This window comes from Sorex araneus, chromosome 1 (assembly GCF_027595985.1).
Source record: "Sorex araneus isolate mSorAra2 chromosome 1, mSorAra2.pri, whole genome shotgun sequence".
NCBI classification, from domain to species: Eukaryota; Metazoa; Chordata; class Mammalia; order Eulipotyphla; family Soricidae; genus Sorex; species Sorex araneus.
The window spans coordinates 108,251,172-108,260,711 of record NC_073302.1 but is presented as its reverse complement, the minus strand read 5'-3'; positions in this window follow the sequence as shown (position 1 = coordinate 108,260,711).

Genomic DNA, 9,540 nt, shown 5'->3' with positions numbered 1-9,540 from the left:
CCATCTCGCCAGCCCATCTTGTCACCTAGATGATAAAATTTTCCATGCATGACTTTAGTTTTTGAGTCCTAAATCCCCAAGGGCAACTGCAATAAACTGCATGAAATACGGGGTTGGAGGAGCCTTATTTCAGCTCGTAGGGAATTCGATTTCCTCAGAGTACCCATCTTACTCACCTTTCCCTCCCTTAACTCCTGGCCTCATAGGTATGCAAAAAATTTAATAATTAGGGGCCAGAGCGATAGTACAGCTGGTAGGGCATTTGCCCTGTAAGCAGCTGACCAGGGTTCAATCCCCAGCATCCCATATGGTCCCCCAAGTGCCACCAGGAGAAATTCCTGAGTGCAGAGCCAGGAATAACCCCTGTGTACAGCGGGGTGTGACCCAAAGATAAAAATTAATAGAGAAATAAAATTAATGAAGCCTTGCTCCTATAGAGGATATGTATAGGTTATTTTCAAAATAAGTAAGACTATAATTTTATAGGTCTCACACACAAGTAAAATAAAAAAGACAAAACAGAAAACATAGGGTTGGGAATGTTTTAATTGTCCTGTTACCTAGTATTTCTGGATCAGTTTGTTTGTTGTTACTGTCTGTGGTACTGGGACCAAACCTCAAATCTCACACCTGCAAGGCTTACTCTACCACTAAGCACCTTTTCCCCCCAAGCCCCACTACATAATTCATTTTATCAGAGGTAGAAACAAGATTCTGCTTCCTGGTAGCTATATTTTCCTCCTTCATGTTTTTCCGGGGTAAATAAAACCCCAGGATCAACATTACAGTTCTCGGCTGACTAAGAGAATCCCAGTTTTTGTGCTGTGATGGCTTCAGGGGACCGGACAGGGGAGAAATAGCTGCATCTTAATCCCTGCAAAATCTAAGATGCAGGGGGAGGGGTGGGTGGGAAGAGACAGAGAAAGGGACGGACAGAGTGTTCGAGCCGCTTCCCAGAACAATCCAGCCTTCCAACGTCGTCTATTTAAGACAAATAAACACATCTGCTTCGAGCCACTGTTTGTTTGCTTTTCTTTCTGTAACGTGCAAATGGAACATGTCATTGCTGAACTTTCACTTATTCACATCTTCACATGAATAAACATGAGGTGGAGGGCAGGTTGACAATGGCCACCAATGTGTCCTGTTTGGCTGGTTCCTGACAAAGTCAAATGGTAGGACCACAAGCCCCGGCCAGCCCCATCCCGGGTCTCCATGCAAGAGAAGGCACGCCGGTTCAAAAATACCCCTGCAGCACACTTTGAGAGCTGAAAGGTAGGAAAAAAAAAAACTGCAGGGTCCACACACTGACATACGGATGAAATGCAACGTGGCCATCTCTTCCTGGATTATAATTTAGCCATAAAAAGAAATGAGGGGCTGGAGTGATAGCATAGCGGGTAGGGCGTTTGCCTTGCATGTGGCCGACCCGGGTTCGATTCCCAGCATCCCATATGGTTCCCCGAGGACTGCCAGGAGTAATTCCTGAGTGCAGAGCCAGGAGTAACCCCTGTGCATCGCAGGGTGTGACGCAAAAAAAGCAAAAAAAAAAAAAAAAAGAAGAACTCTGACAGAGACTCAAGCCTTGAAAACAATAGGCTGAGGGAATAAGGCAACCACGAAAGGCATGTGTGACTCCATGTGCCTAAAATAGAGGGATTTGGGGTTTCTTTTTTTGTAACATTCTGTAACATTCTAGGTGTTTGAGTGGAGCAACAGTACCTCAAATAGGGTGCTTACCTTGCATGCAACCCACCCAGGTTCCATCCCCAGCCTCCCATGTGGTCCCCCAAGCCTGACAGGAGTGATCTCTGAGTGTCGAGCCAGGAGTAAGCCCTGAGCAGAGCCAGATGTGGCCCGGAAACCACATGTTTCTATATGTGGCACAACACTATAAATATCACTGCACAGAATGAGCACTCGAGCAGGGGCAGTACTCTGCAAAGCTGTGAGGGAGGTGGAGTGGGAATTTGAACACGGGCCCTGCAGGGCTGACTCGTGGCGGTGCTCAGGGAATGAACCCCGCTCAGCTGCACGTCCTACCCTCTACACCGTCTCTCACCGGCCCCACCTTTGCAGTTCCGTAGTGGCTTTTGTTTGATGCTGCCTGGTTCGTTGTGAAAACAGCTGCCAGGGACACTCAGAGGTTGTCCTTGCAAGCGGCTGATGATGGCCACCCAGATGTGACCCGGAGAGAGCAGTCAAATGTGAGTGATGATTCACCTGGGGCAATGTCCCGTTCGCTAGTGGAAACGTTAGAGCAGCAGCCAGTGACCAGCACGTCCCTCCCACCGTGCCTGCTCTTGACCCTTCTCCATATGTTTCTAGAGTGACTTCCATGCATTTTGTGCTGTACTGCACTTTGCTTTCCACGCTCCACCCCTCATGGTGAGGTCAGGGGAACGATCCCGCCCATGCAAGTCACGTCCAGCTCTCCTCTGGCTCAGAGCCAGGCAGAAAGATACCACAGACTGGTGAGGCCTGTTGGCACCACAGAGAGAGCCGAGGAGAAGCCAGGGTCTACTGGCCCTGGCATATCAGCTGACGTCGAGTCACAGAGTTGGTAGAGGGAATAGGGTGTACGGCTACCACTGACCCAGGTGCTGTGGACCTGGACAGCTGCGAGGGCAATTGAAACACTGGTGTGACTGGCATCTGGCGAAGCCTGGACAAGGTTACTGTCCAGGCTGGTGGCCATAGCACTGCAGAAAGTCACTCAGAATCATCGTGTTGCCAACATTCTTCTGGCGGCCTCATCTGGAACAGTCCCGTGACAGTCACACCGCACTGGCCAGGAGGAGACTCCCCAATATCTGTCCTCTTGAAGCAAGACCAGCCAGAAACACCACATGGACTCAGCAGAGAACACTCCTGGATTTTTTTTTAATTTTATTTTATAAAGTAGTTCACAAGATTTGATTACACTTAGTATTTGAACACCAATCCCACCACCATTACACCTTCCCACCACCATATTTTGGAGGTTTCCATCCTGATCCCCCTAACCTCTGCCCCCAAGCAGAGCCGAGATAATATATTTTGTATTGTTTGTGATGATGCAAAACTGCTGAAAATGCTACCAAAAAAGTTTCCTTAGAGGAAAGAGTCTGAAGATTGTTGTATTTCACCCAGAGGCCATTAAGCCCTTCTACAAGAGATCACTAGCATGTTGTTAAACGGTGAGACTTGTGTGCTTTTATAGATATACATCTGTAAAAAAGATATTTCCCTCTAAGATTGGCTGCCTCCTACTTTGAACCCCATCACATGTGGTTCGGTACCCTTGGAGTATGGGTGGTGTGTGGTATGACGTGTCCAGGAATAGGTTCACTCACAGAGTGTGTGGAGAGCGGCCATGAGTGTGGTGGTCATTGTGTTCCGGAGGTTTTTGGCTGCCAGGGCTGTGTCCCTTGGGGCAGGGAGGGGTCTCACCCGGCCCCCTTCAAGGTGCCCCAAGTGAAACAGCCTGGTGTGGGGTCGGGCGGCATGGTTATGGCGAGTGTTGTTCTATGCTCCCTTCCGGGAGAGAAGGACATGCAACTCTGGATGGTGGCCAATGACAAGATCATCTGACTTATGGGCATGACTGCTGAGTAGCAGGAGACAGGGGGACACTCCTGTGTGCAGTTGAGAGTTCTCTAATGCCCCAGAGGGAGAATGGAGACTGAAACCCATATGGGCCCCTGGAGTCCCGTGTGACTCCTCTGGAAGGTCCTGCAGCTCTGGTCAGCTCCAGGCACCAAGGCAACGGTGACTGAGGGCGCTTATCCCACCTTAAGGAAAGCATCCCAGACTCACACTCACTAGACCTAAGCATGGCGAGCCTCCTGAGGTATCAGCTAATTTCAGACAGCAAAATCCACTTCGGCACCTGTAAGCAGGAAGGGGTCCATTAAGGAGAATCACAGTGCTTGCAGTATCATGGACAAAACTGGGAGAAATCGCTGCGCTTCCAGAAATAATCCCCAGAACTATAGCACAGAGGTGGAATGATGAGTCAGCAATCACCTGGACCTACCAATTTAAGAGGATCCCAGTTACCTGTGGGGATGCCTCCCACAATGCCTTGTGAGTCTGCTGTTTGTTCAGGTGGTTTGGTCTTTCCGGGAAACTATGACCGAGGGAATCATCTGATTAGTAGAACTGAAGCCACCAATTTGAAGTAAAGGAGGGTTGGTTTCCCATGGGACTAAAGGGAATCGCAAAGTGGGATCTTCAGAAGAGGCAGGGCTGCTCTGACTGACATCAGGGTGACTAAATCAAGATATTTCCAGTAGTGAACATAGAGTAGGGGTGAGTAGAGCAGGGATGGATTTGTTTGGGAGTATGAAGGATGAGCAGAATCAGAAATAAGGGACTGCGACTTCTTAGCCTGTGAGCTGTGGATTTGGAAACTCACCATGAAGAGATAGAAACTGAAAGAATGACATTGATGGGGAGACAAAGAATGCAATGAGAATGCATGGTTAGGACTGACACTGGTTCATCGAGGAACAGAGAAAAAGAGTTCATCAAAGAAAGAAAGACATCCAAAAGATTGAGAGCATAGTGTGGTACAAAGATCTTCAAGATTCTACTTCTATGTGCCTCTCTTGTAGCACTCACGTTTTACTTTGTGTGAAATCTATGTGTGTCCTTTTATTTTTGTTCCCATTAGATTGTAAGTTCAGTGAATCTGGATTTTCTACATTCTAAGTATTAACCTTAGAAAAAGTTCTCCTTTTCCTCCCCTGGAATAATGAAACCGGTCACACAGGTTGTCATGAGGAATACATTAGATGCCATGTTTAAAGGATTTATACCAGTGCCTGGTATTTGGAAACAACAGATAAAATGAGATTCTTTAAAATAATAATGATGATGATGATGATGATGATGATAATAATAAATCAGTGTTCTGAAAGTTAGAGAGAACTGGATACCTAATTTTCAAGGGGCAGTGTGAAATAAGTAGGGTTCTTTGCTCAGAAAGATTTAAGAGCTTTGAAACAACTTAACAGAAGAACATGACAGGCTGGAAGCCCATGAAAGTGGTCCCAAAGCTAAGAAGATAGTTTCAAAAGAGGAGCAATGTCAGGGCTGGATCAATAGCACAGCAGATAGGACATTTGCCTTGCATGAGGCCAACCCGGGTTCGATTCCCAGCATCCCATATGGTCCCCTGAGCACCACCAGCAGTAATTCCTGAGTGCAGAGCCAGGAGTATTCCCTGTGTATCACCGGGTGTGATCAAAAAAAACAAAAGAAAAAAAAAAGAGGGGCAATATCAAGGGGGTTCATAACAGGCTGTTGAACTGATTATTTTGAGGAAATTGTGATCTTCTAGAAAGAAAAGTGGAAATAGAAATCTGATCAGAAAGGTTGAAGAGCTGAATACTTGGGAATAAAGTGCAGACAGCACGATGTTAGGGATTTGATGAGAGAAGACCCAATGGGCCAGGGGTCAGTTGGGTTAAGGAAGAGCTATTCTTGGACTAGAGAGATAGCACTGTGGATAGGGCACTTGCCGTGCATACAACCAACCAGGCACGAACATCAGCATCCCAAATGGTCCCCCAAGTCCACCAGTAATGATTCCTGCATGCAGAGCCAGGAGTAAGTCCCGAGCATGATTGTTGCTGGGTATCGTCCAAACCATCCCCGACTCACAAAATAAAGGAAAAGCAATTCTCAAATGGAACATGAGGGACCGGCAGGTAAGGCAGGAAGGGAGGGAGGGAGGAAAGGAGACTCCAACAAGCTGGAAAGTTTCATCAACGAGGGTTCTAGGATTTTTTTTTTACCATTTATTACACGCAGCAGAACCAGAATCAAATGCTGTAAATGAATCTAAATTTTTTTGAAAACAACTCTGCTTGTTTGTGTGAGGCACCAATTTAAAAAGCATTCTAGTTGCAATTTGAAGCGACGGGCATTGAGTAAGAATTGACTACCACTGAGTGCTCTCTGCTGACATAAATTACTTCCTAGCTCATCTCATTTAGAAAAATGACTTCTGGCTTATTCACTTTTTGAGAATCTTGTCTATATTTACTTCCATTTTCATTCTTCACCGCCTGCTAAATTCTTTTACAATGTAAATTTTTTCGGTGTTTCATCATCATCATCATCATCATCATCATCATCCTGTTGATCATCAATTTTCTCAAGCTGTCTCAGTAACGTCTCCATTCGTCCTAGCCCTGAAATTTTAGAAGCCTTTCTTTACTCGTCCTTCCCAACGGTGCTTCATTGGTGCTTCATTGGAGGCTCTTTCAGGGTCAGGGGAATGAGACCCATCATTGTTACTGGTTTTGGCACGCCACGGAGAGCTTGCCAGGCTCTCCCATATGGGCAGAAAACTCTCAGTACCTTGCCAGGTTCTCTGAAAGGGAGAATTAGGCTATAAGATGTTGCGTGGCCATGAAGCATCTCTGGATGTTGACCATTGATGGGATTACACGGTGCCGGGGGCAGTTTCTGGATGTGATTGCCTAGCTACTGGAAAATGGGCGGGAGAGGCCCAGTCCCGATCCAAGCAGGCTTGGAGATTTTAGCCCTGGGTCCCTTGCACACACACCTGGGTTCCTCTGCTGATCCCGTCATGAATGAGAGGGGCCTTGAGCATGGATGTGGCTGGGTTCCGGAGGTACATTTGGCTGCCAGAGCTCTGCTCGTGACAGAGAGGGAAACTCAAGCCACCCCCTCTGAGGGGCCCCGGTGAAGACAGCCAGGCGAGGGGGCAAGAGACTCTGCCTTTTAGTCATACCCAGTGGTGCTTAGGGCTTACTCCTGGCTCTGAGCTCAGGGATCACTCTGGGTGGACTTCAGGAACTATACGGGGTGTAGGGGATCAAACCTCAGTTGGCTATATGCAAGGCAAACACGCTACCTGTTCTACTATTGCTCTGGCCCCAAAGTCAATTTTCGGTGTTTACCCCTCAATAGTATTTGAATAGTTAATCGTTTAATTTTAAAATTTAGTTTTAAAAAGTGAATTTTAAAATTAACTTTTCTTTGTTCAAAAGGCAAATAAAATTTCAATTTTAAGCATCTCTACGAATAAGTGAACTGAAAGGATGGACGGCTATTTAGTGAAGCATGAAAAACAGGATTTTAGAGTTATGTCAGTTATTAACTTCTAATTTGTGTGAAAGAAACTTCCAGAACTTTCCCTTTCCATAACTGGTAATTAAGTCATTACTCTGACTTGAGCAATTAGAGGTGAGCTTCTTTTTTTTTTTTTAATAAAAACAAAGGTAATGGGAGACTCCACAGGAACCCACATCTAGATTAGAAACAGCTAGCAGGACCCATACAACAACAAAGCAACTCAATTTGAAATCACAAAGGAAATGAAGATAATCCACTTCAACTCCAAACAAACAGGCGGTAGAAGACAAAGGCAGAGGAGGTGTTGGCTCAGGGACATTGAGGCACTGACTGTCCACCTTCCAGCTTTCAGCTGCAGCCGGTTCTCATCTACATTCAAATAAATGTTTATCAATAGTGGATTGTCTTAGGCAGCCCAAACAAGGCAGTTGGAGCTTGTGAAACTTTGAAATTGAAACACGACATTAGCATTAAGAAAGTTCTTTGCTCAGGGAACTGTGTCCCCTTTCGTTGTTCACATTCTTAAGCCTCTCAGTCTGGTTTCTTCTTTCCAGGTAGCTACGGGGTAACTGCTCTGACATAGAGTAGAGCGCCCCAAAGGAAGCACTTGCTGAAATACGGTAGCTTCCTCCTCTCATGAGTGTTGTCAACTTCCTAGCAAATTTAACAACCATTAAAAAGAAAAAAACAAAAAACCAGGGTGGATAGTCCCGAATGTAGGATATTTTGAGTTTACAAGGATGTGAAAGTGAATTGTCTTCATTTGTTACTAATGACTTTGGATTTTGCTCTTTTCCCCGTGAGCAGTCTGTGGGGTGCTACTAGCTCGACACTGGGCAGCTTTCAGTTACCGATGAGATTCTGAGCGTGGACATGGCCATCACAGGCTAAGTTGTACTCTTCGGTAAGGGAGGTACATTCAGTGCACCTGTGATACCCGGTACTTTCAGCTCTTGATGGCTTAATTAGAATATAACCCCAGTGTAAGTGGAGGCAGACCTGGAAAGGAATGTTACTTATCCTCCTTGAACCCTTTCAAATAAGCTCATTTTGCTTTGGCTTATTTAGTTTTAGTTTGGAGGCCATCCCTGGCAGTGTTCAAGACTTAGTCTTGGCTCTGCACTCGGGGATGCCTCCTTACAGTGCTTGGGAGACCTGTGAGGTACCAGGGATCAAACCCAAGTTGGCTCTAGGCAAGGCAAGAGCCTTATCCACTATCCCCTCTCTCTCCATTCTGTTTGCTTAGCACCTGGAGTCCTCATGCTCCACCCCTTCCGGAACGTGCAGGCACAGATAGGTCTGATCAATTCAGACTAGTTACTGCAGTGATTCTCAAACTAAGAATTACAGACTCCAGCACAGTATTTTTAGGCAAAATTTTTTTTGTGTGTGTGTTTTTCCCTAACAACTGTCCCAGGTGGGCTTGATAAAATGAACTGAAACTTTTAAAAAAGACATATGATTCAGTGAAATTCAGTCCTTCCATATTGGATCCTCCTCCTAATTCCTTTAGTCAAGTTGGAGTGATCATTTAGCTCTATCTCCGTAATCAACAGGGAAGTGACTTTCAAGTCAATGAACTTTTTTCTTTTGAGCAGAACAAATGAGAAATGTCCACAGAGCCCCTGACCCTCCCTCGGCCTGCCCAGTTTCCTCTATGATTAACACGTCACCCCTTCGGGTGGTGCATTTGCAGCAGCATTGGAAAGTGACTTTGAAACAACGTGGCCAGGGCTCTGCCATGCATTAGGGACCGGGCTAATGCTGGGAACCACGCTCACTTGAACAGGCTGCCTGGTAATTTCTCTCGAGGAGATGCTCTGCACTGATTAACCACATAATGGCTGTGATTGTTCTCAGACTGTATCTGAGCACAGGTGGCAGCAGGATGGATTTGACTAAGCACTTCAGTTGGTGCCTGGGAGCCTTGCTATTTATCCTACCCCCATCTTAACTTGCTGGGCATCTGTAATGACTTAAGTGCACAGACCTGTGAAAACAGGGTATTAGCCTAGCCCAGTACCTGCATCTATACCTTGACTCTTTGCAAGGGAGGGGCAGGTGGGTACAAGGATCTTCAGGATGAGCTGCCCCTGGATTGATTACAAACATGCTGGATAGTCACACGGGATCAGGAAACACATCATTCATCCTCTGAGTCAGCTGAAAGTACACATTTTAAAGCCATGTGTCTCAGTTGGGGGGCCTCCTGGCCCCTTGTGGACCTCCAGGGTGCTGTAAAGGGAACCCCAGGTGAAAATCACATAAATAAAGCATCATGTAAGACTGGGGGGTGAGACACAACACAGGGCTACGGTGGGCAAACAATTAAGAAAGCGTTTTGAAGTACTTCTTAAGGAGATTTTATTTTCTCAATTGTAGATGGATAAAAAAAAACCACTCTTGCAACATGTTATAGTTTTCAATTGTTAGGAATAAACTCCTACT